At 47.7% G+C, this 24311-nt stretch overlaps 1 protein-coding gene across 3 annotated transcripts in view; it reads right to left on the bottom strand.

Moving 5' to 3' along the window:
• Window positions 1–22068, bottom strand: part of PDYN (prodynorphin) — a 29751-nt gene extending 7683 nt beyond the window's left edge. Inside the window, exons 1-4 of one of the 3 annotated variants that reach the window (XM_073792800.1) lie at window positions 21921–22068; window positions 20216–20396; window positions 19996–20013; window positions 16453–16508 (exon numbers count right to left, since the gene is read on the bottom strand). The gene's annotated coding sequence lies outside the window, so the exon portion shown is untranslated. Of the gene's footprint in view, window positions 1–16452; window positions 16509–16687; window positions 16739–19995; window positions 20014–20215; window positions 20397–21920 lie in introns of all 3 variants that reach the window. The other 2 variants (XM_073792801.1, XM_073792799.1) reach the window with 2 other exon arrangements.
• Window positions 22069–24311: the final 2243 nt, after the last annotated feature.

Below are 24311 nucleotides of genomic sequence, written 5' to 3'. Positions count from 1 at the left end.
AGTGGGTGAGGGGAGGAAAGAGAAGAGGCAGAGAGGAAAGGGGAGACAGGAGGGAGGGGAAAACCAGACGGAGAGAGTGAAATAAGGGGGTGGTGGGGGGAGAGGGACAGGGAGGAAGTGAAAACCAGTCAAAGACAGAAAAGCGAGAGGCAGAGGAAGAGAGGGAGGAAGAGAGACTAAAGTGGAGACACAGAGGCAGAGGAGAGAAAATGAGCGCGGGAGGGCCATGAAGGGGGGAGACACAGAAAGAGCGAAGGCATTGGGGTGGGGGTGGGGGGTGGGCAGAGAGAAGGAAACAGACAGGAGCATGGGGGCTCCATTCCAACCTTACTTGGGTTACAGGAGATGGGAAAAGAAAGAGGCGAAACGGAGTGATAATACAGGGCCTGCAACCGAGGGGAAGCAAAAGGAGTTGAACGAATTAACTGTGTGGACGGCCTACTGCAGGCTGGGGCTGAGAGCTCTGTATCCATGGTCACATCAATCCAATAACAGAGCCTCCTCCTTGCCAGGCTGTGCGTTACCGCTTTACACGTATTATTCTAACCCTCACAACAACAGACACCCAGAGGTGAATGTTTTCATACCCATTGTACAGGGACAAGACTGAGGCTGGGAGAGGAGAAGTTGCTTGCTCAAGTCCACTTGGCTTGTTAAGGCCTCCAAATGGATCTACCCGGTCTCTAACAGAGACACATCAGCCCTGCGGTTTTCCTAAGCCATCCTGTTTCCTTCCTTGCGTAGGATAAACAAATTATTGAGCAACGTCAGATGAGCCCCGGGGTGGGGGTTGGGGGGAGAGTTTTCGCCTTTGCTGTGGGGATTAGCTTGGAAGTTGTACATGAGAGATAGCCCTGCTGGCTCACGGTCCCTGACTTGGCAGGAGCCAGGAGAAAAGGAACTTTGCTGTTGATCTCTGTGTAGGACGCAGAAGGGAGCTTGCTGGGTGAGCTCCAGGGGCAGTGAGTCAGTGCGCAGACCCCGGGGAGGGGCCAGGGTAGGGGGCTTGCGTGGCCTACGGTGAAGGAGCCTCCTAAGGCCCCCCCCGCAGAGAAAAACCTCTCCACTTGCAGGTTTAGGAAGCGTTTCTTCAGCCACTACCTAGAGGCACATCGTGACAGCCCAGTGAGAGAGGCTGGTGCGGGAGGAGGGTGCTTCTCCCCTCAGGGGAAAGAGCACTTTGGACTCCCCAGCCTCCATGATCCAATCCTTAGATCCAATCTTTATATGTACACATCCCATTGTTTCTGTTTCTCTGCAGAACCCTGATTCATACAACACCCGTCCCATGTGTTTACATAGTGTCTGGGCTGCTTTCATGCGACAAGAGCACAGCTGAGTGTTGAAACGGGGACCACAGGGCCCGGAACACCCAAAATATTTACTATCTGGTCCTTTACAGAAAAAGTTTGCTGACCCCTTTTGTTACGTTTATAACCATTTTATCATTCTAATTACTCTAACAGTGTGGAAGCTGATTTTCTTGGGGAAATCAGAGCGGGATCACCCCCCTCTCCTAGCCTCAGTCTTCTCACCTGTCAATGGGTTTGTATCACCTCCCGGCCGCGGTTCCTTAAGACACCCCTGGACGGCACCATTTAAAGGCCAACACACTGTAGACCCTTTCTTCACCAGGGGCCCAGAGTTCCTTGAAAGGGAAAGGCCTGCTGGCCCTCTTACCTCCTCCTGATATTTCTACATTGTAGTCGGAGGGCTCCGAGGAGCGGCCAGCATCTTTATTTAAAAACCCAGCATGGAATAATAATGGCTTGATTTAACATCGCAATTACCTCTCTGAGCACTTTATCGCATATGATTATCCCTATTTGATAGAAGAGGAAATGGGAAAATGTAGAAATAAAGTCCCTGGTTTAAGGTCACATCACGAGTCAGGAGGGGAATGGAGACAGAACTGGGACCTCCCACACCCTGGCCGTGACCCCAGCAAGCGCTGTGCTGCTGATCTGTGCCAGGCCCGGGGCCTCCCGTGGACCCTCCAGGGCAGCTTCCAGGTGGAAGAGTGGGGGCCACGTGACAGAGCCCCCCAGGCCCTGAGCACCTGTGTGGCAGAGATGGGATTCTGAGTCCGCCACAGCCCCAGTTTAGGGCACAGTGACGGGCCTGTATCTCAATGACTGCTTCCTCCTCCCCTCAGGAGGATCCGGTAGGCTGAGCACTAAGCCATTTACTCGATGGGGAAACAGAGACTTGGAAAAGCAAGATGACTGGGCCAAGAAGCCGGGCCACAGGGAGCAGGCTTAGGGTCTGCCTGAGACTAGTCCACAAACCAGCCTGAGCTCTAGGCACTGGGCTCCCCCGACTCCAGCTCACGGTCCTGAAGACAAGACTGTTCTGGGACCTAAACCTCCCTGGAAAATACATAAAGTTCACCTTTGTGGGTTTCCAGTGGGCTGGCCAACAGAGTCCCCCAAAACTGGAAAAAAGTGTTTTTGTTAGGCCTTTAGAGTCATTAACAAAGAATGGATGATCAATCTGGGGGGACGGGGGGGGGGGGGGGGGGGGGGGGGGGGGGGGGGGGGGGGGGGGGGGGACCACCCTGCAATTCACGGTCACGGTGTTCATTAAGTGTATTTTTGAAAGAATGTTATTTGAGAGCAAGATTCCTATGGAACTCCCACCCTTTGTTATGGGATGCAATTAAGAGATGGGGAGAAAAGCAGTGGACAGAGAGATGGAGGTGAAAAGACAGAGAGAGAGAGAGAGAGAGAGGATGAGAGGGAAAGAGAATGGCAGAGAGTTGCATATGGAGAGAAAGAGATAAAGACGCCTAGAAAAGCAGAGAGTGAGATGACAGCCCATGTGGGAAAAGAAAATACAGATGAGAAGCAGAGATGGGGAGGGGCCGAATGGGAATGAGAGGGAGAAGGTATAAGGAAGGGGAAGGGGGAGGAGAGGGGAAAAGAAGAGGGATGGAGAGAAGGCAGAGAGGAAGTGGATCTTGATCAGGAGGTTGACCTACTATGTGACTCACAAACACCAATTCCCTCCTCCCACGACCCTCTGATCTGCCCTGTGTTTCTAGTGGCCGGTGGACCAGTGGCCCAACCACATAATAACTGCTTTGTAACCTCTTGTCAGGTTAAATCAAACTGTCCAGTAATAGGCCAAGGGACCAAATGCCTATGGGCACATTGCCCCCTGGTGAACACGCCTGCGGCCTGCAGTGACCACTCTGGCCAAGAGAACGTCTGGAAGGATTCAGGGAGAGGACTCCAGAGCCAGGAGATGTACCTCGTGGCCTTGGGCCTTTACCCTGCTGCCAGGAGCTTCCATCTGAGCTCCGGCTGGAGTGATGAATGACGTCTAACTTCATAGGACCCGGGGACACCTCTCCATCTCCAGGGCCTGATCCTGGGCTTACCTGGGTGTCTCCAGCAACGTTTACTGCCTGCCACAACGGGCAGCTCTGTCTCGCTGTAATCGTTTTAGCCCTTTTTCGGACCCAGTGAGATTAACCAACATTTATGGGCTGGGATGAGGGACAACGGTGAGAGATAATCAGCTAGCTGACTGCACTTTCTCAGACATGCGTTGGAATCAAGCCACCAACTATTGATCCCACTCAGAAGATGGAAGACATCTAATAAATACAATAATTGTGCAAGAATGACCCAAGAGGTGGGCCGTGGGCGGGGAAGTTAGGAAGGATCGATCGAGAAGAGACTTCGAGATCCTGCGGTGGCAGCTGAAGACATAAAATCTTCTGTTGGTGTGGAGAGAAGGGGGTGGGGTTGGGAGAGGAGGGCCAGCCCCCCAAACAGAAATGTTAGACCTTAGATCATATTTCCTGGACGTAGCACACAGCATGATGGAGTGGGATGATCAAGGATGCTATCATAGGTTGGGGGAAGGGGAGGGCTCCAGTTCTGCCGCTCTGGACAGTGAAAACTTGAGCGGTCACACTAGCATTTCCTGAGTACCTACTAAATGCCAGGCCTATTACTGTATCCCATGGGAACCTCCAGTAACCTCAGGAGGTGAATATTATTGTCCTTACTGCTCAGGGAGCGCTACTGTCCCCAGTCACACAGCAAATGAGTGGTAGGACCGGGGACCTGAACCCAGCACTGTCTCGGGTGTTATGAGACACACATTTAGAGGTTATATGAAAAATTCCCAGCTCCTCAAGAGCCTAAACCCTCCCCGCGTGCCTAGGGGATGGCAAATTTCTCGAACAGTTCCAGAGCTGGTCCCTTTGCCCACTCTGCTAGAACGTGCTGGGTACTGCTAAGAAGACTCTGAAGTATCCCTCTTCCAGCTGTAGCGGAAACATGGGATTCGCCTGCCACCCTCTAGCTCATCTGGGGCAAAGCCGTGGGCTTGAGATCCCTTCAGCAACCTCCCCCAGCAGCACAGCTCGCCCTGCTTGGGCTGCTGCAGCAGCTCCCCCACGCAGATCTCAAAGCCTGGAGATAAATGACCTGCAAAAATAGAACAAAAGGCAAGGTGGAGTGGGACGGGGGGGGGGGGGGGGGGGGGGGGGGGGGCGCGCGCGGGGAGAAGGTGAGGGGAAAAGAGATAGAAGGTGCAGGATGGGAGGGGGAGCAGGGGAAAAAAATAAAGAGAAGCAGATTGACATTCTGAAACGTTTTTGCAACGGATCCTAACTGGAAAGCCTGTCAAATTAGAAAGACAAGCCTTGGTATATTTTCCCAACCCTTGGAAGAAAGACATTAACGTTAACGAAGACTTTCGGTCTGTGGGAGGGGAACTGAAATCAGATCCAATAACCTGAAGAGGTCGTTTCCTTGGGAAGCTTGGAGGCTTAATAAGGAATGTTTGTAAAGTTTGGAGAGATTCTAGGTAAAAGATACCCAGGAAAAAGTACGAGGTCACAGAATTTACTATTCAATCTTGGAGTCACAGCAGGCTTTTTTTCCCTGAAGCTCACCAGCCTTTCTTGCAAATCAAACTTTGAGATTCTATACTACTTTCTTTGAATGCGGATACCTTTACCGGTGAGAAAATGCCTTTCCCATCTGAGTTTCCTCCCTGCTTAACCTTGACTCCTCTGGCTGTAATTTACATGAAAGCAACAAGTCCTCTCAAAGTAAAATTGACAAGAAAAATCCTGCTAAGCCTGGGTCTCCTGGCATGTTGTCACTTTCTCTCCCCATTCCCCTCCCAGCAAAACAACCCCAAACTTCATTTCTGTGTAAAATTACATCATAGGAAGCCACTCAAGGCAGCACCCTGTCAGCGATTAAACACGATCCAAAAAGAATGAAAAGGCTGAACCTGGCTGTACCTTGATGTACACGATACATGGTAAATGCCAGAGCCCTGACGTCTCATTAATGTCCCCAAGCTCTTGTTCTTAAGTCCAGCGAGAATCACTGACCTTTAAAATTACTCTGATTAGCTAAACCTCTCCCTTCTTCCACCCAGGGCATCCCGTTATCGCATGGGCACCACCATGGGGAGGCAGCCTCCCAGGGAACGAAGACCCCCACCCCCGGCCGAAACCGAGGAGTGGTCCTCTTGGGAGGGAGCGACCCATCTGTTTAAGACAGGGCTGTTCGGAGAGGGGAATTCCAAAGAGCAGTCCATCTCAAACTGATGCGGCTTTTGTAAACTAGCCTCATAACTCTTACTACCTCTGCCAGATAATCAGACCCAAACCGGAAATTCCCCAGCCCAAGCTCCCACCCTCTCCAGGTTCAGAGAATCAGGAAAAATAAATAAAACCAAGAGAGAGGGTTCCAACACCCTCTGGATATTACCTGTGCTCCCCTTTGTCCCTGGGCAGCTTCTGGCCGAGCAGGTGGGAGGGTGGTGGCTGCAGGTGGCCGGAAGACCCAAGGATGGTCCTGACTCTGGTCCAGAAGGAGGTGCCAAAGGGGTGGCTGTGAGCACAGCCAAAGCCCCTTAGAATGGCAGTTCTGGTGCCTCGGCCCCGCTTTTATGGACTAGAACCTCCCCCTGTCGCTCAGTCCTTGCTCAGCACAGGCTGCTCAGAGCCAATGGGAAAGTAGCTCAGAGCAGTCAGAGACGCAGACCCCTGGGCCCTTCAACTCGAACTCCCTGGGCCCGACACAATAGGCTTCTCTTCGTGACCGAGCGTGTGGAGGAGGCAGGCAGCCGCGCTGGGAGGGGGTGGTTTCTGGGTGTAGTGCTGTTTGTCACTTGAAATCCGGCCACTTCAGTCTTTGATGCATTTCCAGAAGAGTGTCACAGAAAAAGAGAGAGAGACATGGGGAAGGACAGAGCGAGGAAGAGTTAGAGACACAGAGAGAGACTCAGAGAGAGAGACAGACAGACAGATATAGAGACAGAGATAGAGATAAACAGACAGACAACTAGACATAGAGACAGATGGAGACAGAACGAGATGAGAGTCAGAGAGAGAGAGACAGACAGAGAGACGGATGGACACAGACAGAGGGAGAGAGAGTCAAAGAAACAGAGAGCAAAACAGAAAGGTTCAGAGAGAATCAGTAACAGAGAGACTGTGTCAGATGACAGTTAGGGATACAGACAAAGCAGGGGAGAACGAGTCAGAAAAACACAGAGACACAAGGAGAGTGTCAGCTCTCAGAGATGAGGAAGCCCAAAGAGACAGGTAGAAACAGAGAGACAGAGGAAGAGGGATAAGGAAGCCAGGACACAAGACAAACTCAGAAGCCACACGACAAACAGATGCAGAGACAGAGGCTGCAAGAGTCCTGTGAGAAGAAAGACAAGAGGCAGAGGAAGCCAGCAGGGGCGTGCGTGGCCCTGTGTTGTGTGCTGTGGCAGCCGCGTGCATGGCTGGTGCATGCGTGTGCTGGAATGTTTTTGTGTGTACATTTGCCTGCAACCGACAGTCGACTCCGGTACATGCCTGAGCTGGTGCCAGGCACAACCAGCCCTGGCAAAAGCACAGCCCTTCCCCAGCAGCCAGGAGCTGCGGTTTACTTTTCTCTGGCGGCAACACAGAATGAATATCATGAAATCCTCCTCAGAATCTGGGCCACGATGTGCGTTTGCACGCACTCCAGGCGGGGAGGCAAACCCCCCTCGTGTGCACCTTGGCCCCATGCCAGCAGCAGCTTGAAGGCTGCACTCTTCATGGCTACAAATACCTTCCAGAACATAGGGGGGTCTCTGAGTTTGGAAGAGAACATGCTTCTCCCCTCAATCAACAGCAGATAAGCAGTTTATGGTGGGCGGCACGGCTGTTTCACAAGTCAGGCAGGGGCTGCCCATTTCGTGGGTACCTATGCTGCATCGGGCAGTTAGCCAACCTTGCTGGGTTTAATCTCCATGACCTGGCCAGGTAGTGAATATTATTCACATTTTGCAGATGAGGAAAAAGAGGCTAGAGGGCTGAGAAACTTGCTTAAAGACACAGAGCAAGTAAGTCGCCAAGCGAGGATCCAAACCCAGGTTCATCTGACCCTGCTCACTCCCTCACCCTTCCTTCTCTGGGAATGTTCCTCCACCTGCCCAGTATAGCAGAGGCTACACTATTTAGGATGTGGATTTGATTCCCAGCTCTCGCTCACCAGGGGAGAGACCATAGACAAGTTTCCAGCCTCAGCTCCAGTTTGCTTATCTGTAAAATGGAGATAACAGTATCTAGATCTTGTGAGGCTGAAACAAGAGGACGTGCGACACAGCACGTGATGAATGTCCCATGACCATTGGTCTTGATGATCAGTGATGTCATTCCTGCTCTGACGCACCACACTTCTCAGGGGCATCGTCCTCTCTCTACACCTGGTTCATTACAAGCTGGAAGATGCGAGGGGCCGTTCACTGGGCACCTACTACGTTTCAGACACTTCTGCACGGTTCACTGTATACTCACAACAAGCAACAGGTGGTCTGCATGCCGCAATGCATCCTCAAACCGATTAGGCAGCTGAAGTTCAGGGAGGCCCCAGACACACAGAGAGGGAGAAGGAGTTGAACCCAGCCCTTCGGGCCCCAAAGCTCGGCTCCCACACATCCCCCTCCAGCTTTGAGATGAGGTCTCCCTCCTCCCTTCCAGAGAGGACTCTTTGGAATCTGATCTTGTCCCCCTTTCCTTCCTTGTCCCATTTCCCAGGCAGCATGTAGGGTCTGACAGGCAGAGGCAAAGACCCCAAGTACCTGGCCGTGGCTGTGGCCATGGCCATGGCCCCAGTTCAGGGAGTGCCTGGCCCTACCTCAGGCCACCTCCCTTCCTGGCGACCCAGAGGGCTTGGCTAGAGAATGTTCACTGCCACCTGGGGATCTGGGAACTGGGGTGGCTTCTTAACCCCCAAAGCCAAATCCTCACCCCAGTGGCTCTCTGTCCTCCTTACTGTTCACCTCCTCTTCCCCTCTACCTCTATAAGCTCTTGGTAATAACCTCGAATAGAGAAAGGCCCTAAGATATGGGGTACCCATTCCCGGAAGCCAGCAGGCACTGGAAGAATAGAGGCGTAGGGCCTCTCTTGACTATTATTCATCATAAAGAGAAGTAAAAACAGCAAGTGTAGAGATGCTGCAGAAAATCCTGCTTTAAGTCATTAATGTTTCATATCCTTCACCCCCGAGTCTATTGTCAGCCGCAAGAGCAAATGGCTCATTCACTTGCTTTTCCTTTCCTTCTGCAACGTCCTTTACACACACGCAGGACAAGGCCAGGAACAGCCTTCTCCCCTAGTCCTAGAGGAGTTCATCCTGAAGCTCACCCCCGCCAGGCTTGGCGATGCTCTGTCACGTCGCAGGCCCCACGGCAGCAGCATGTGGGATAGGAAACCACAGAACTGGAACAAGCTCACTTGGGCTCGAATCCCAATGCCCCCGCCGACTACCTGGTAGTGACTGGTGGATTCCTGGCCTCCCTGAGCCCCCGAGTCATCTGGAGACAGGGGGACGGCACCTGCCTAATGCAGGGTCAGGACTAATCTGAGCTCTGCCGTGTCCTCAGGGCACACGTCTCTGATTGAGATCTTGATGTGAACCAAAAGCAAAGGCTGAAGAGAAGGAGGTATTTGAAACCACCAGCCCTCAAACCGTTCTGTTGGGGAGGAATAAGGAAGAACTTGGCAGAAGATAGACAAGTGAAAAAATAAAGCCAGCTTTTCTTAAGGCCGCCCTACATGCCAGGCCCTGTTGTCAACCATTCACGGTTATTAACACACTTGATTTTCCCAACAACCCTGCAATTAGATGCGGTTCCCACCCCGCTTTACAGATAAGGGACAGAGGCTGCGTGAAGGTATGAAGTGGTGCAGCTAGAAAACGGCAGAGCCCATGGACTCCAGGCTGTGCCCCAACCTGAGCTGTATTGCTTCCCAGCTTCTCCCCACCCTGGTTCCGTCTCATTCACAAAGATCTGTGTATTTCCTTTATCCACCTGTTGCACTGGAAGGTGGGGACAGCTGATGTGGTTCACTCGGGAGGATTCCAGTGGAAGTTAGGAATTTAGTGCCCACCCTCGGCTCAGCTTCCAGTCTTCACGCCACAGTGTGCCCAGTGCGGCTCTCAGAGGACCTGCACCAGCTGCTGGCTATGGGAGCCGCGTCTGTGTGTGGCCCCCACGGGACAGAGGAAGTCAGAAGCTGTGCTTAAGATGTAGCAATGCTCAGTCTCTCTCTCTCTCCCTCTCTCTCTCTCTCTCTCTCTCTCTCTCTCTCTCCCTCTCTCTCCCTCTCTCTCTCTCTCATACTCAGTCCAGGTTGGGAGGCAGATGTAGTAACAGGCCATTCCTAGAGTTATGACGAGTACAGGACTGGAAGGAGACTGGGATCACTGTGGGAACACAGAAGAAGGGCTCCCAACTCAGCTCAGTGGGGGCCTGGGGAGGAGCAGAGTCAGGGAGGTGAGAGCCAGGTGAACTGATGCAGGAGTAGCAATTGTCCAGGCAAAAGGAGGGAAGGGCATTCTGGGCAGAGGGAACAGCTCAGGCAAAGGCCTGGCAGCAAGGAGAGTTGAGGAGAAGTCATCGTTGACCGCCCTCTTTCTCTGGCCCCACATCCAAGTCAGCACACATCTTCACTGTTTGTGGCTCCGTCGCCCGGGGCTGGCCCCCATCACTTCTCTCCTGGATGACTACCCCAGCCCTGTGTCCTCAGCAGCCAGAGAGGTTCTTTCAAAAATGTTAACTCAGATTATACTACACCCCTGTTTAAAACACTCCAGTGGTTTTCATCCCACTTGGAATAAGATCCACAGCCCTCACCTGCAGGTCCCGTTCTCTGCCCACCTCTGCTTCCTGCCCACTAACTGCTCTGCAGCCACCCTGGCTCCCTGCTGCTCCTCAGACGCACCGAACACGTTCCTACTGCAGAGACTTTGCACGTGCTGTGCCTTCCATCTGGAACACCCCTTGCCTTCCTGTTCAGTCCATCACTTCATTTAGCTTTTGGCTTCGATGTCACTTCCTCAAGCAGACCCCCTACCCACCCTTTGCCCCAGCAGTCCTGATCCCTTGCCCAGCTCTATTTGTCTTCACAGCATTTGTCCCTGGCTAATATGATACATCCGTTTGTCTGGTTATCACCTGTACGCCCTGGTGGAGTGTAAACTATGAGGGCAGGCATATTGTGATGGGGGACGTAGAACGGTACAGCTGCTGTGGAAAAAATGTTGGGTGGTTCCTCAAAATGTTAAATATAGAACCACCATATGGCCCGACAATTCTGCACCTAGGTGTATACCCAAAAGAATTGAAAATAGGGACTCAAGCAGATATTTGTCCAACAATGTTCTTAGCAGCATTATTTACAATAGCCAAAAGAGTAAAACAAACCAGCATCTGTCAACAGATAAATGGATAAACAAAATGTACTCTATGTACAATGGACTATTATTCAGCCATAAAAAGGAATAAAGTTCTGACACTTGCTACAACATGGATGAACCTCAAAACATTATGTCAAATTCATAGTGACAGAAAGTAGAAAATAAGTTACTACGGGCTGGGAGGAAGTAGAAATAGTGAGTTATTGCTTAAAAGGCACAGAGTTTTTGTTTGGGATGATGAGAAAGTTCTGGAAATGGAGACCATGATGGCTGCACAGCATTATGAATGTACTTAATGATACTAAATTTTACACTTAAAAATGGTGAAGATGGAGGGGGCAGGAAAGGCCTTGGGGAAGCAGGTGCCTGTTTTCCTGGTGGAGGAAAGCTCTCCAGTAGCAACGAGAAGGCAGAGGAAAAGCTGTGTTTCCTTTTCTCAGCCAAGAGTGCAGACAGATACCAACAGCTGAGCTGATGAACTGCAATTGGAGAGAACTTCCCTTTCCCAATGGGCCAAACCTCCCGTCCTCTCCTGTTTCGCCTCGGCTGGCAGCAGGACTTCATCACTGTGGCTAATAGCTTTCGCACATCTGCTTGACGGCCCTCACCCTACTGAGTCACCTCCATGTGTTACGTCATCTCATCCTTATAGCAAACCCCCATGGTGGGTGTGTTATTGCCTTCTTCCGTCAGAGGAAGACACTACACTCAGAGATGCAGTGACTCAGCTAAGGGCACACAGCCCTCAAATGGAAAAGAACCCAAGCTCAAGTTAATCTGATGCCAAAGCCCACGCTGTGAACTCCTACCTCACTGATGCCCAAGAGCAACACGTGCATAAATGCCATTATTCACTGTGCCAGGCACGATGCCAGGAACAAATGGTCTTTAATAAGCTCTCAGCAGCCCTCTGAGGGAAGCACTGTAAGTTCCACTTTGCAGGTAAAGAAACTGAGGCCCAGTGAGGTAAAGTGAGCTCCCACATAGCACAGCACATTAGGGGTGAAGCCAGGACTTGCACCGAGGTCTGTCTCACTCCAAAGTGTGAGCCCCTCTCTGCTGTGTCACATCTCCCATGATGCTCCTCTGTCACTTCCAGCCACCTGGGAACAGGTCCTGAACCAGAATCCAACCAGCATTTGGCAAGAATGGACACCTGTTTACTGTGTTCTGAATCCTGAACTACAGGCCTCACGTTCACGACCACACACGGGGCCCCCTCTTGACCTCAGCCACAGTGCAACAAGAGGTCAGTGATGGGAAATGTTTCTGCCCAAACGAAAAAGGGAAAAGCCTTAAATCTCAAATCACTGAAACCTTATCACAGCCACCGTGTATCAGGTGCCTGCTGGGTGCTAGGTATTGTACTTTCCCTAAAACACCTCATTTATCCCTCACAACAGCCCTATGACATAGGTGTCATTAACTCCACTTTGCAAATGGGGAACTGAGCTCAGGGCAGTGCAGTCACTTGCCTGAGGTCGCACAGCCAGTAAGTGGTAGAGCCAGGAGCGTCTGCCTCAAAAGCCAGAGCTGTTTTCCCTCATCAAGCTGCCTCTGCAAAACCATCAGTTCTGAAATCCCTCCAGAGAAGCCTGGGCACCAGCAGGAGGAGAGGTCCACCAGGGGATCCCAGATATTAGACCTGAAATGAGACCCTTGATCTGAGAGCTGCCCCTCATCGCCCACAAGCTCCACCAGACACATGGTTCCTAATATCAGCTCTTAAGAAGGGAGTTTCTTTTTGCCAAAAGGCAAGGTTAAATTGCTTTTCTTCTTAATTTATGAATCTCACAGTTTCTCCTAAATCCTCTTGAACTGACAGGTTGCTACCTTTTCTGCATTCATTCCACAAAAAGCGCTCCCAGAGAGTAGCTGCCAGAGGCCAGGTTCTCTGCTCAACACTGAGATGCATGGCTGAGAAGACCCAGTCCCTGCCTCCGGGGGCCGCAGTCTGGAGGGGACGACAGAAAGTAAACAGGTAATTTCAGCAGCACGTAGGAAAGTCTGAGATAAGGGTGACTGTGGAATCACAGAGGACAGGTTCCCAAGTCAGCCTGGTGGATCAGGGAAATCATCCTGGAGCTGGAGACCGAGGCTGGGTTTGGGAGACTGGGTAGGAGTATGCCGTGGTGATGGGTCAGGTGCACTGCAGAAGCAGGAGACATCCCTGGCTTTTATAAGCAAAAAGAGATTCAACATAGGGAACTGGGAAACTTTAACAGGTGTTGGCTGGGGGAGAGGTGGGTATGGAACTGCTGGAGGAGTAGACTGGGCCTCCGGGAGCGCTTCCAGAGCACTGCAGGGCCTCCAGCCACACAGCCAGAAAGCAGGCCAACAGGACGCAACCCCTGCCTGTCGTGCGTTCACGAACCCACCACCACCTTATGACCCAGGGGTCTGGAAGCTGGGGCCAGCCTCTCAGCACTCCCGGGGGTAGGCACTGGGCCCTGAGATGCTGCTGCAGGACCCCCACACCCACACGACTACTCTGGCTGGACGAAGCGGCCAAAGCAGCGGCAAGACGGCCTCCATTTCATTCCATCACGTTGGTCGCACACAAGTCTAGCTATTGGCAGAACGTTAATTTGCACCCAGAACCCTAGCTGCACAGGAGTCTAGGGAAAATAGTTTTCACTTCTGCAGTCCAGGAAGGTACACAATAAAGAAGCAGAAGGAGGTGGGATTGGGAGCTGAGGACCGAGCAGGCACATCCGCCGCATAGAGGAAGGAAAGAAGAAAAGTGCCATAGGCCCGACGGACACATATCTCTTCCGCCCCTGCCCCCACTTCCCCCGCCCCACACCCCCTGCCTTGAGCCTTTTTGCGGTCAACACTCCCCAGGTGGCGTGGGAGCCGCCCACAAAACTGCTGCCCCGTGGCCCACGCTGTCAGAGCGGGTAGAACCCACCAGACTAATGAATCCAAACTGTGATTTTAGTGATGGGGATACTGAGGTCCAGAGAGGAGGAGCTACTGTCGTAAGGCTGCTCAACCACGGAAGGGCCAGCTGGGCCTAGAACTCAGCTGTTGCCACCACATCACTCTGCTTCACATTCTGGGGCTCGCCCTGCCAGGGCTGGGGCTTGGCTGGAGCTGAGGCAGGTGGGAAAAGCTCAGCCTCTGGAGTCAGACTGGAGCTCTCTTCCTGGCTCTGCTCCTCCCAGCTGCATGGCCCCAGGCAAGTTACTTGAGCCCAGCTGCCTCTTCTATGAGCCGGGGCATAGTGGTAGCACAGAGTTGTGATGAGAACCCAGCTAATATATGTAAGAGGACATAGAGTAAGTACTCTCTAATGGAGCTAGTATGACTAGTTCTACAATACCATTGTTCATTTATAAACTGCTATTATTATTATTAATAGTAGATAATCTTCCCCAGTTCAAGAGGAAAAAACTGTAAAGGTTTTAAGTGGTTTAACCTTCATTTCTTTTTCTTCTCCTACATCACAGCAGCATCAAAACACCCGCCCTGTAACTGCTTGCATCATCCTAGCCCACCGACACTTATCATTTTCCAGCTACACATCGAGATTCCTCCCCTCATAAAGGTCCTCAGAAATATACACCCAGAGACCCACAAGGATCCTCAGGCCCACACGCATAGAGTCACACCAAACACACACGGATGTACACACACAGAGAGAGGAATGGACAGATAGTTAGACACACAAACTAACATAATCACGTACACAGATTGTTTTCACCAGCCAGCACTTCCAGACACTCTCTCTCTCTCTCTCTCTCTCTCATACACACACAGACACACACACACAGTCACCACAGCAGCACACATGCAAATAAACCCTCTGATGCACACCTCACGCCCCCAGTTCTGTGGCACATCCAGGAATATTGAAAGTTGCAGGAAGGGCAGCTGGGAGGCCCTGTTTCTGACTTCCCTTTGAATAACTGGTCAGCAACAGCTCAGGGCTCCCCACAGCCCTTGTAGAAGGACCTTTATCAGTCTAATTCCTAGTCTTCAGCCTGGAATCCAGCTCAGATAAAATAATTAATTTTCCATTATAGCCTCTCTCTCTCTGAGTCATCCTTACAAGTCCCTGGAATAATGGCATTTAAGAACGGAGCTTTCGGGCTTCCCTGATGGCACAGTGGTTAAGAATCCACCTGCCAGTGCAGGGGACACAGGTTTGAGCCCTGGTGTGGGAAGATCCCACATGTCACGGAGCAACTAAGCCCTTGCGCCACAACTACTGAAGCCTGCACGCCTAGAGCCCGTGCTCTGCAACAAGAGAAGCCACCGCAGTGAGAAGCTCTCGCACCGCGAGGAAGAATAGCCCTCGCTCTCCGCAACTGGAGAAAGCCCGCGCGCAACAACGAAGACCCAGTGCGGCCCAAAATAAATAAATAAGTAAATAAATTTATATATTAAAAAAAAAAGAGTTTTCTGAACACCCCAAATCCGTACAGAAAAGTTCAGCTCCCTTGGTGAAGCACTTACGTGCCAGGGAGGGTGCATGGAGAAATGCAGTTTCCACATTTGAGAAAAGTAAGTGGGAGGGAATATCAGACAGCAGTGCAGTGCAGATCATCATTTAAGTAAAATCCCCGCAGGGCTCCTTGGCAGTGTTAAATCACTCTGTGCCTCTATGGAGGTGTCTCAAAACAGCTTCTCTCCTTTCTTCTGCTTTACCATTGAGAAAAACAGTGTGGAGTAGTGGAAACATGCTGGGGTTTGATCCTGGCCTCGAGTCTGATCACCATTTCTGGACTATGTAGCGTACCTCTCTGAGTAACAGCTACTTTGTCAACAAAGATTAAGAGCAAGGGTTCCAGAGTCAGGCTGCCTCGCTCAGTCCCTGACTAGCTGTGTGATCTTTAGCAAATTACTTAATCTCTCCGGGCTTTAATTTTCTTACCTTTGAAATAGGAATAATAATGACACTTACCTCACAGGGTTTTTGCAAGTATAAATTAATACATGTAAAATGCTTAGGACAGTGCCTATTACAGACTCAGTGTTCAATAAGTGCTTGCTAGTATTCTTATCACTGCTACCTTCCAACATTGTTGGGAGGATTAAGAGAGATTAAAAATAAGACTGTGCCGTGGAAGAAGCAGAGATATCAGGCACTACCATTATCAAAGTTAGCTCTGTGGGGGACTGGTCATTTTTTAAAAAGCCAAACATGAACTTTATGTTTGAGATCCAAGAAAAAATTGTACTGCAAGTGGCTTTGGGGTCAGACAGATTTGAGACTGAGTCCCATTTTATCCCTTAAGCACTCTGTGACCCTGTGTAAGTTGCTTAAACTTTCCAAGCTTTAGTTTCTTATTTGTCAGATGAATAAACATTATTCTGCCAAAATCTCAAAGATGCTGATGATTGTGCAGCAACAAGGCCAGGGGTATAAAATTCCTTGCAACCTAGGACCAGTGAGGGAGGGACTCTTCTCGTCTGGTAGGATTTTGCTGGGGACTTGGTAGTCTTCTTATGGGGATGATAAGGAAATTCCAACTACTTCATATTCTTAGCAAAGATGCCTGGAATGTGCATTCCTTTCCCTGTGCCGTCTGGCAGAAAGTAGCCCACACTGCTTCACTCCTGTTACTGAACCTCAGTGGTGGGCGTGCTTTTCTAAAGTACCTATTGCTAAGGTGCAGCCTACTCTAGACCAGTGTTGTTCCTGTCTCTCAAGAGGCCCTATTGGAGAGCAGATAGAAATCAGAGGAAGTGGCTTTGCCTGAGCTTCTGCTATCTGGAGCTTCTTACTTGCCTTTAAACATTCTGGTTCCATCAGTTGACTCCTTCCCTCTTCTCCTCAGCTCCTAGAGCAAAGACTAGTATTAAACAGTGATCTTTGGGGAGATCAGCTCTGTGCTTTGTGATCACCTAGAGAGGTGGGATAGGGAGGGTGGGAGGGAGGGAGACGCAAGAGGGAAGAGATATGGGGACATATGTATATGTCTAACTGATTCACTTCGTTATAAAGCAGAAACTAACACACCATTGTAAAGCAATTATACTCCAATAAAGATGTTAAAAAGAAATTCCCAAGCTGTAACGATAAAATACAAGGAATCGCATTATTAAAGCAAAACCAAAGCTGTGATATTAGAAGTCCTTGTTATTTTAAGAAGAACAAAATGTCATGTTTTTCCTTATCAAAATTTTTTTCTTACATAACTAACTCTGTGATAAACTCAGTCTGGACGTTCTGTGAAAAAAAACAAAACAAACAAAACCAATGATCTTTGGGTACATAGTATGTACCCAGAAAATGTTGGCTGAATAAATAGTACATCACTAACTCCCACTAGCCTCCATTAATTAGATCTTTAGACATGGTGAGATCTATAAATCAGGAGCTCTAATTATCCTTGTGTCCCTGGTGGCATCCAGACTATTGTGGTTTATCCATGGCAGGTGCAGCAGTCACTGTCATTTTGTAAGTGTTTCTTCTATTCTGAGCATCTTGTTTTGTCCTCCTCAAGACACAGATGTGGTCTCTGTGCATTTACCCATCCTTTTCTAATGTCCTCTTTGATAAATCTGCTCCATCTGCATTGGCCTCTTTGCTGTTCCTTGGACATGCTATCTTCTTCCCACATCTTTTTGGTCTTCTTGTGCCCTCTGCCTGGAACACTGCCTTTCCCCAATATTTATATGTCTCATTATTTCAGTTAGTTCACATTTATGTTCAAATGTCACTCCTTAAAGAGGTCTCTCATAATCATCTTATCTAAGAGAGCATTTCCTATTATTATCTATCCTTTGCCTGGAATTATACTACGCACTCATTTGTACATTTGTTTATTGTATGTCTCCCCCACTGGAATGTAAGTTCTGGGAAGTCAGTTACCTTGTCTTTCTTGTACTTGACTGTATCTGGAGTTCCTATAACAGTGCCAGACCATGGTAGGCACTCAATAAATATTTATAGAATGAATGAATGAACAAACATATTATCACTTGAAATACTGGTCAAAATGAACTCTTGGAACTCACCCAACTACAGACTGTGAATCTCAGGCCCTATGTCTCTGGTTTCCCCATAGCCAGTTCTGACTCATATCTGCCCACATTCTTGGGTGACAGACATGGATGAAATCAGCTGGGGGAGGCATCTATGACTGATGCTTTTTCCTAGCCCAGGAATAAGCTGGAAAAGGGGCCCACCAATTTTCAACAACACTTTAAGATAGGACTTTATAGGGCTATGGGCTCCCAGTACCTCCCAGCATTGTAGAGATTATCACCCTGTGTGGTTTTTAACCTATGCCTGCCGTGTCTCCAGCTAGCAAGAAATGCAAGTGGGGACAGCTGGAAAAAGAAACATCAGCTTTGAATTCCAAGATATGGCAAAATGAAGATGTCACTATTAGCCAGTGAAAAGTTGGCTCATTCTTCCCCTCTCTACTCACTTCCCCTGGGCTCCATTTTCTGCCTCAGCACCTGCGCTGCCTCATATTGAGAAGCAGGAATTTGCTTTTCAGTACCACGGACAGCAATCTGCTGGCAGCCGGGAGGCAGAGTGAGCCAGACTTTGGGGCATACATGGAGCCAAACAAATATTGACTGAGCACATCCTGGGGCCAGGCACACTGGAGAATACAAAGATTTATGTGGTCTTGACCTTCAGATAACTTAATCTCTTCAGGTCATCAACATTCCTAGACTGATACAGCTGGGGCAAGGCCCCAAGCCTTCTGATACTTGAAAAGTGGGAAGAATCAAAGGGAAAATGTTTTCTTTTCCAACAATTGAATTTCACATATGTGCGTTCACATATGTCATCTAATTTTCTCACTAGACTACCACCCTCAAAGAGAACAGTTATTGGAATGTCCTATGCACTGTTACATTCCAAGTGCCCAGCAAGGTATATGGCAGATACTCAGTAGTTTTTGAATGGATGTGTGAAGGAATTCTTATAAAATCCCATTTTACTCTTTGTCTTTTTACCCTTATTTTACAGATGAGAAATCTGAGGCTGGGAAAACTACCTTCTCGTGACAGCTATTAAGTGGCAGAGCTTGGATTAGAAACCAGGGCTTCCAGATTTCACGCTAAACTGCCAATCAGAGGCACTTACTATGTGCTGGGCATTCTTGGGTCCTACAAAAAAGTTCTAGCCACAGAGAGACTAGTTCTTACCTTAACATAGACTTTGAGTAAATCCCAACCTTGAGTAAATCCCGTTTTTCTTTCTGGCATTAGTTTCCCCATATGTAAAATGAGGGAAGGAGGTTGGTGTGGACTAAGGGCTCCCCTCTCCCTGCACCCCCCCACCCCCAAACGGGATCAGGCATCTGCAGTAGTTGAGAAAGGATACCAGCAGGGGGCGTTATGAAATGAATTTGAAACGTCCTCCCCGTGCCTCAGCAGGGCGTCAAACGAGAAGTACTGTATTAATATCCCAACAGACTTCTGGCTCCTTTTTCATCTTCCTGCTATAACCAGAACTTGTGCGCAAGCCGTGCAGGCTCTATTCTTTTTAGAGTGCAACAAATGAACTTCAACCCCTCTTGAGAAGTGAGTAAAGAGGCAGCCCCAGGACACAGAGACAGTGGAATGAGGCTGCAGTGACTTATCACCCAGGAACCCACTAGCTGAGTAACTTTGGACAAAGCCCCAAGCAAAGATAACTGTTTAAATGGCTGCGGCAGCGGAAAAATCAGTTTGGTTGATTGATGTCCTGGGTTTCTAGTTAGTGGGTGGCTTCCAGCCACGGCTCTGCCTCAGCTCCCAGAATTACTCCAATAAGTGATTTGCTCATCCCTAACTCTTTCCAGGAGGCAGGGGAGGGGGATGAATCAGCTCTCTCCAAGCCTGATTGGGATTTAATGGGGGCCAGTGGGTATTTGTGCACCGGGTGGTGTGGGGAGAGGAGGATCAGATCTGTCAGGCTTGGCAGATGTATCTGGCTCCTGCCTGGGGGTGTGGAGGAGAAAATAAAATAAGGAAAGAACTGATTGCAGAGTGAATATTTTTCAATTATTTGAAAAGAATGTGAATCAGATGTTTCATAAAGGCTGTTTTTCTAACCACATCTTAGTCACTGAACTCTAGATTTGTCAAGGATGGTCTCCAGATTGAAGAACAGTAATGGGAGGCTTGGGAGGTTTTGTCAAGGGGTCTAACTCAGTAGGAGGTATCTAGGATAATTGGAAGACAACAAGCTATGCAATTAGCCAGACCTGGGTTCAGATACTGGCTCTGCCATTGGCTGCCTATGGGACCTGGATCAAGTTGTTATCTTTCTGAAACTCAGTTACCTCATCTGTAAAATGGGATAATAATAACAATACTTACTTTTCCAGCTATCTGCTCCTGTATAAAGAAAAAAACACGTTAACACTTTGTGGCATAATAAAACAACCATTTTATTATACTCACAGATTCTTAGGAGGTCTGGAATTCAGACAGGACATAGCACATATGATCTGTTCCTGCTGCATGAAATCTGGGGTCTCAAATGGGAAAACCTAAATGGCTGGAGGTTGGTATAACCTGGAAGTTATTATTCACTCACATAGTTCTGGGCTGAGGTGACTCAAAGGCTGGGCTCATCTGGAACAGTGACTGGATTATTCAATGGGGTAGAGGCCTCCTAAAAACTCAAAGTCTGGCTTAATCTTTTGAGTTCCCCAAATACAACCAGCTTTTCCAGGGATCAACTCAGGATGCATACATTCTCCTGTCATGTGTCTGCTCTGTGGTATAAAGAGAACAGATTTAAGGTTTCTCATTAGACCTGTGAAGTAATGAGTTATTTCTCAATAGTTATATTTAAGCACAGGCTTCAGAGAGATGTTGTGCAAGAGATTTAAGTATTGGATAATGTGATCTTTAAGGACCCTTAAAGCCCTGATCGCTACTTGTAATCTTGTAGCTGTTAAAAAAAAAATCTAAGTATGGTATTGCCTCAATTTCCTCATCTTCAGAAGAGGGTATAAAGTAATGATTTCAGAGGATCCTTCCTGCTTGGTAACTACAACTGTTTTGTCAACAGCCTCCTTGTTGATAGATCCAAAGGGCCCTTTTCAGTCCTTATCTTGACTGATACCCCATAAGTATTTTACACTGCTAATTACTCTCTATTTCTTCAATCACTTACTTTCTGGACCTTCCAAGACAAAGGACTCTCCTCTGTCTCTCTGAGCACTCCTCTCATGCTCCTTCATGGGCCCTTTTTCCTTAAATGGGCTCCCTCTTTTCTTCTCTCTCTTGACACGCTCTCATTCACCACCACAGCTCCTATACCCACTAGATGCTTATGCATCAGTCAGAACTCTCGTTTGAAAGATGTAGAAAGCCTGATCAAACATAATCTAGGAACTATGGGAAGTATTGGTTCACACGATTGAAAAGTCCAGAGACTGAGAACAGATTGCCCAGGGGCTTAATTTCCCCTGGACCCACTCATTCCCAACATCCCTCAGCTCTGCTTCCTCCCTTGCTGACATATTTTCAGGTAGCTATTTCTTCAGGGAAGGAAGATGGCAGCAGCATCTTCAGATCTTACTTCCTATTAGATTAACTCCAATTAGAAAGAAAGTGTGTCTCCCCAAGACGATGGGACAGAAGTATTGGATGGACCTCATTCTCATTGGCTAAATTCAGTTACAAATCTAACCCTGAACATTGAATCCCTGTGGCCAGGAGGAATGGAACGATAATTAGTTGAGTTTACCCAGGGCCCACTTGTAGAGTTGAAAGTGGGTTAGTGCCTCTCATGAGGTCCAGAGTTGGGGATGGGTTGCCAGAAGTAAACAAATGTTGAGTGGCAAAAACAACAGATGCCAAATACAACTGAAGACTTCCAAATCTATCCTTAAGCCCAAGATCCTTCTCTTAACTTTAGACCCATGTGACAAATTGCCTTCTGACATCTCCACTTGAATGTTTCACAAGTATCCCAGACTCTACATGTTCCAAACAATACTCAGTTCCCCTAGATCTTCTCCTCCATTTAAATTCACCCTGGTAGTGAATGACATCACCTTATACCAAGTTACCTAATCCAGAAACTTCAGTGTCATACTTAACTCCTTCCTTTCCCCACCCCCACATTGAAGCAATCACCACATCGTCTTGATCCTAGCAAACTGTTAAAAGTATGTATGTATATTGTAATCCCTAGAACAACTACTAAAAACCTTATACAAAGAGACATAGTAAAATAAAAATGGAAAAATTTAAATGGAACACTAAAAAGTATTCAAAAGAGCACACACCTGGTTTCAGGACTTAATGAAGCTCAGTTTCTTGATGTCTCATCACAGAAAGAATTCAGTGAGAGACAAAGTGATAGGTAAGAAGTGGATTTATATAGAGAGAAACACACTCCACAGACAGAGTGTGGGCCATCTCAGGAGGTGAGAAAGGCACCAGCGTGTGGGGTTGTCAGTTTTTATAGGGTTGGGTAATTTCATAGACTAATGAGTGGGAGGAGTATTCCAGCTATTTCAGGAAGGGGTGGGGATTTCCAGGAATTGGGCCACCACCCACTTTTTTTTTTTTTTTTTTCTGTATGCGGGCCTCTCACTGTTGTGGCCTCTCCCGTTGTGGAGCACAGGCTCCGGACGCGCAGGTTCAGCGTCCATGGCTCACGGGCCCAGCCGCTCCGCGGCATGTGGGATCTTCCCGGACCGGGGCACGAACCAGTGTCGTCTGTATCGGCAGGCGGACTCTCAAGCACTGCGCCACCAGGGAAGCCCCGCACCATCCACTTTTTGATCCTTATGGTTGGCCTTGGAACTGTCATGGCGCCTGTGGATGTGTCATTTAGCTTGCTGATGTGTTAAAGTGAGGGGGGTGTATACTGAGGCTCAAGGTCTGGTGGAAGTCTAATTGCTGCCATCTTGGACCCATTTGGTTCTAATCAGTTTATGTCATGTCCTCGGGCTATGTCATTCTTTCAAAGGTTGCGACCTGCCCCCTTCCCTGATGCTTCACAGTGGTTAGGACTCTGTGCTCTCACCACCCAGGTTCAATCACAAGCCGCGTGGCAGGACCAAAAGAAAACAAAACACAAACAAAAATAACTGCTAAATAATCCATTGGTCAAAGAGGAAGTCTCAAGGGAAATTAGAAAATTTTGAAATGAAGGAAAATGAAACTACATCTCAAAATTTATGGGATACAACTAAAACAGTGTTAAGGGGGAAACTGTACATTATTAAATGCATATATGTGGAAAAAAAAGGTGTCAAGCCAACAATCTAAGATTCCACCTTAAGAAACTAGAAAAAAAAAGAGGAGCAAAATAAACCCAAAGCAATCAGAGGGAAGGAAATAATAAAGGTAGAAATAAAAATAAAGAATAATAAAAAATAAAGATGGACATAATAATATAATAATTAAGGCCAGAAATCAATGAAATTGAAAATAAGAAAAACAGAGAAAATTGATCAAACCAAAAGATGCTTCGGTAAAAATATCAATAAAATTGATAAATCTCTAGCCAGACTAACAAAGAATAAAAGGGAGGAGACAATTAACAATATCAAGAGTGAAGCGGAGAATAGCACTACCAACCCCACAGGCATAAATGGATAATAAGAAAATACTATGAACAACTCTATACACTTAAATTCAACAACTTAGTTGAAATGGACCAATTTCTTGAAAACCACAAACTACCAAAACTCACCCAAGAAGAAATAGATGACCTTAATACTCTTATGTCTAAGAAATGAAATAAGTAGTTAAAAACATTCTGAACAATATGACTCCAGGCTCATATGGTTTCAAAAACTATTAGCAAATCACATATATACATCTATATATAATATATGTGTACACACACACAGGCACACAACCACACAGTAGATCTTCACCAAGTGAGGTTTATCTTGGGAGTACAATGCTCATTCAACATTTGAAAATCAATGTAATCCACAATACTAACATAGTAAAGAAAAAACCACATGATCATATTAACTAATGCAGAAAAAGTACTTAAGCCACACCCAAAATCCTCTTGTGACTTTTTTAAGGCTCTCAGCAAACTAAGATTAGAAGGGAGCTTCCTTAACTTGATAAAGGGTATCTACAAAAAACTACAGCAAATGTCATAATGGTGAAAGATTAAATGCTTTCCCTGAGACTGGGAACAAGGCAAGAAGGTCCATTCTCACTATTCCTATTCAACATTGTACTGTAAGTCCTAGCCTTTGAAAAAAGGCAAGTAAAAGATATAAAAGGCATATAAATTGGAAAGGAAGGGATAAAACTATCACTATCCACAGACAATAGGATTATCTATATAGGAAATTCCAAAGAATATACAAAAAGAAAAAGCTTCTAGACCTAATGGGTGAGTTTGGCAAAGTCACAAAATATAAGGTCAATATGTAGATTATTATTAATCATATTTCTATATACTACCAATAAACAACTAGAAACTGAAGTTTTAAAAATAGTACTATTTACAATAAATCCTTAAAAAGTAAAATATTTAGGCATAAACCTAACAAAACATGTATGGGATCTGTATGCTGAAAATTCCATGCTGAAGACCGAAATAAATGGAAAGATATACCATGTTCACTGATTAAAAGACAACATAGTTATCAATTATCCCCAAACTAACTGCAGCAGGAATTTTTCTGTAGCTAAAGACA

The sequence above is a fragment of the Tursiops truncatus genome, chromosome 15, assembly GCF_011762595.2.
Source record: "Tursiops truncatus isolate mTurTru1 chromosome 15, mTurTru1.mat.Y, whole genome shotgun sequence".
Taxonomy (NCBI): Eukaryota; Metazoa; Chordata; class Mammalia; order Artiodactyla; family Delphinidae; genus Tursiops; species Tursiops truncatus.
Note: the sequence above shows the minus strand (reverse complement) of the source record. Positions and strands in the feature narration are given on the sequence as shown.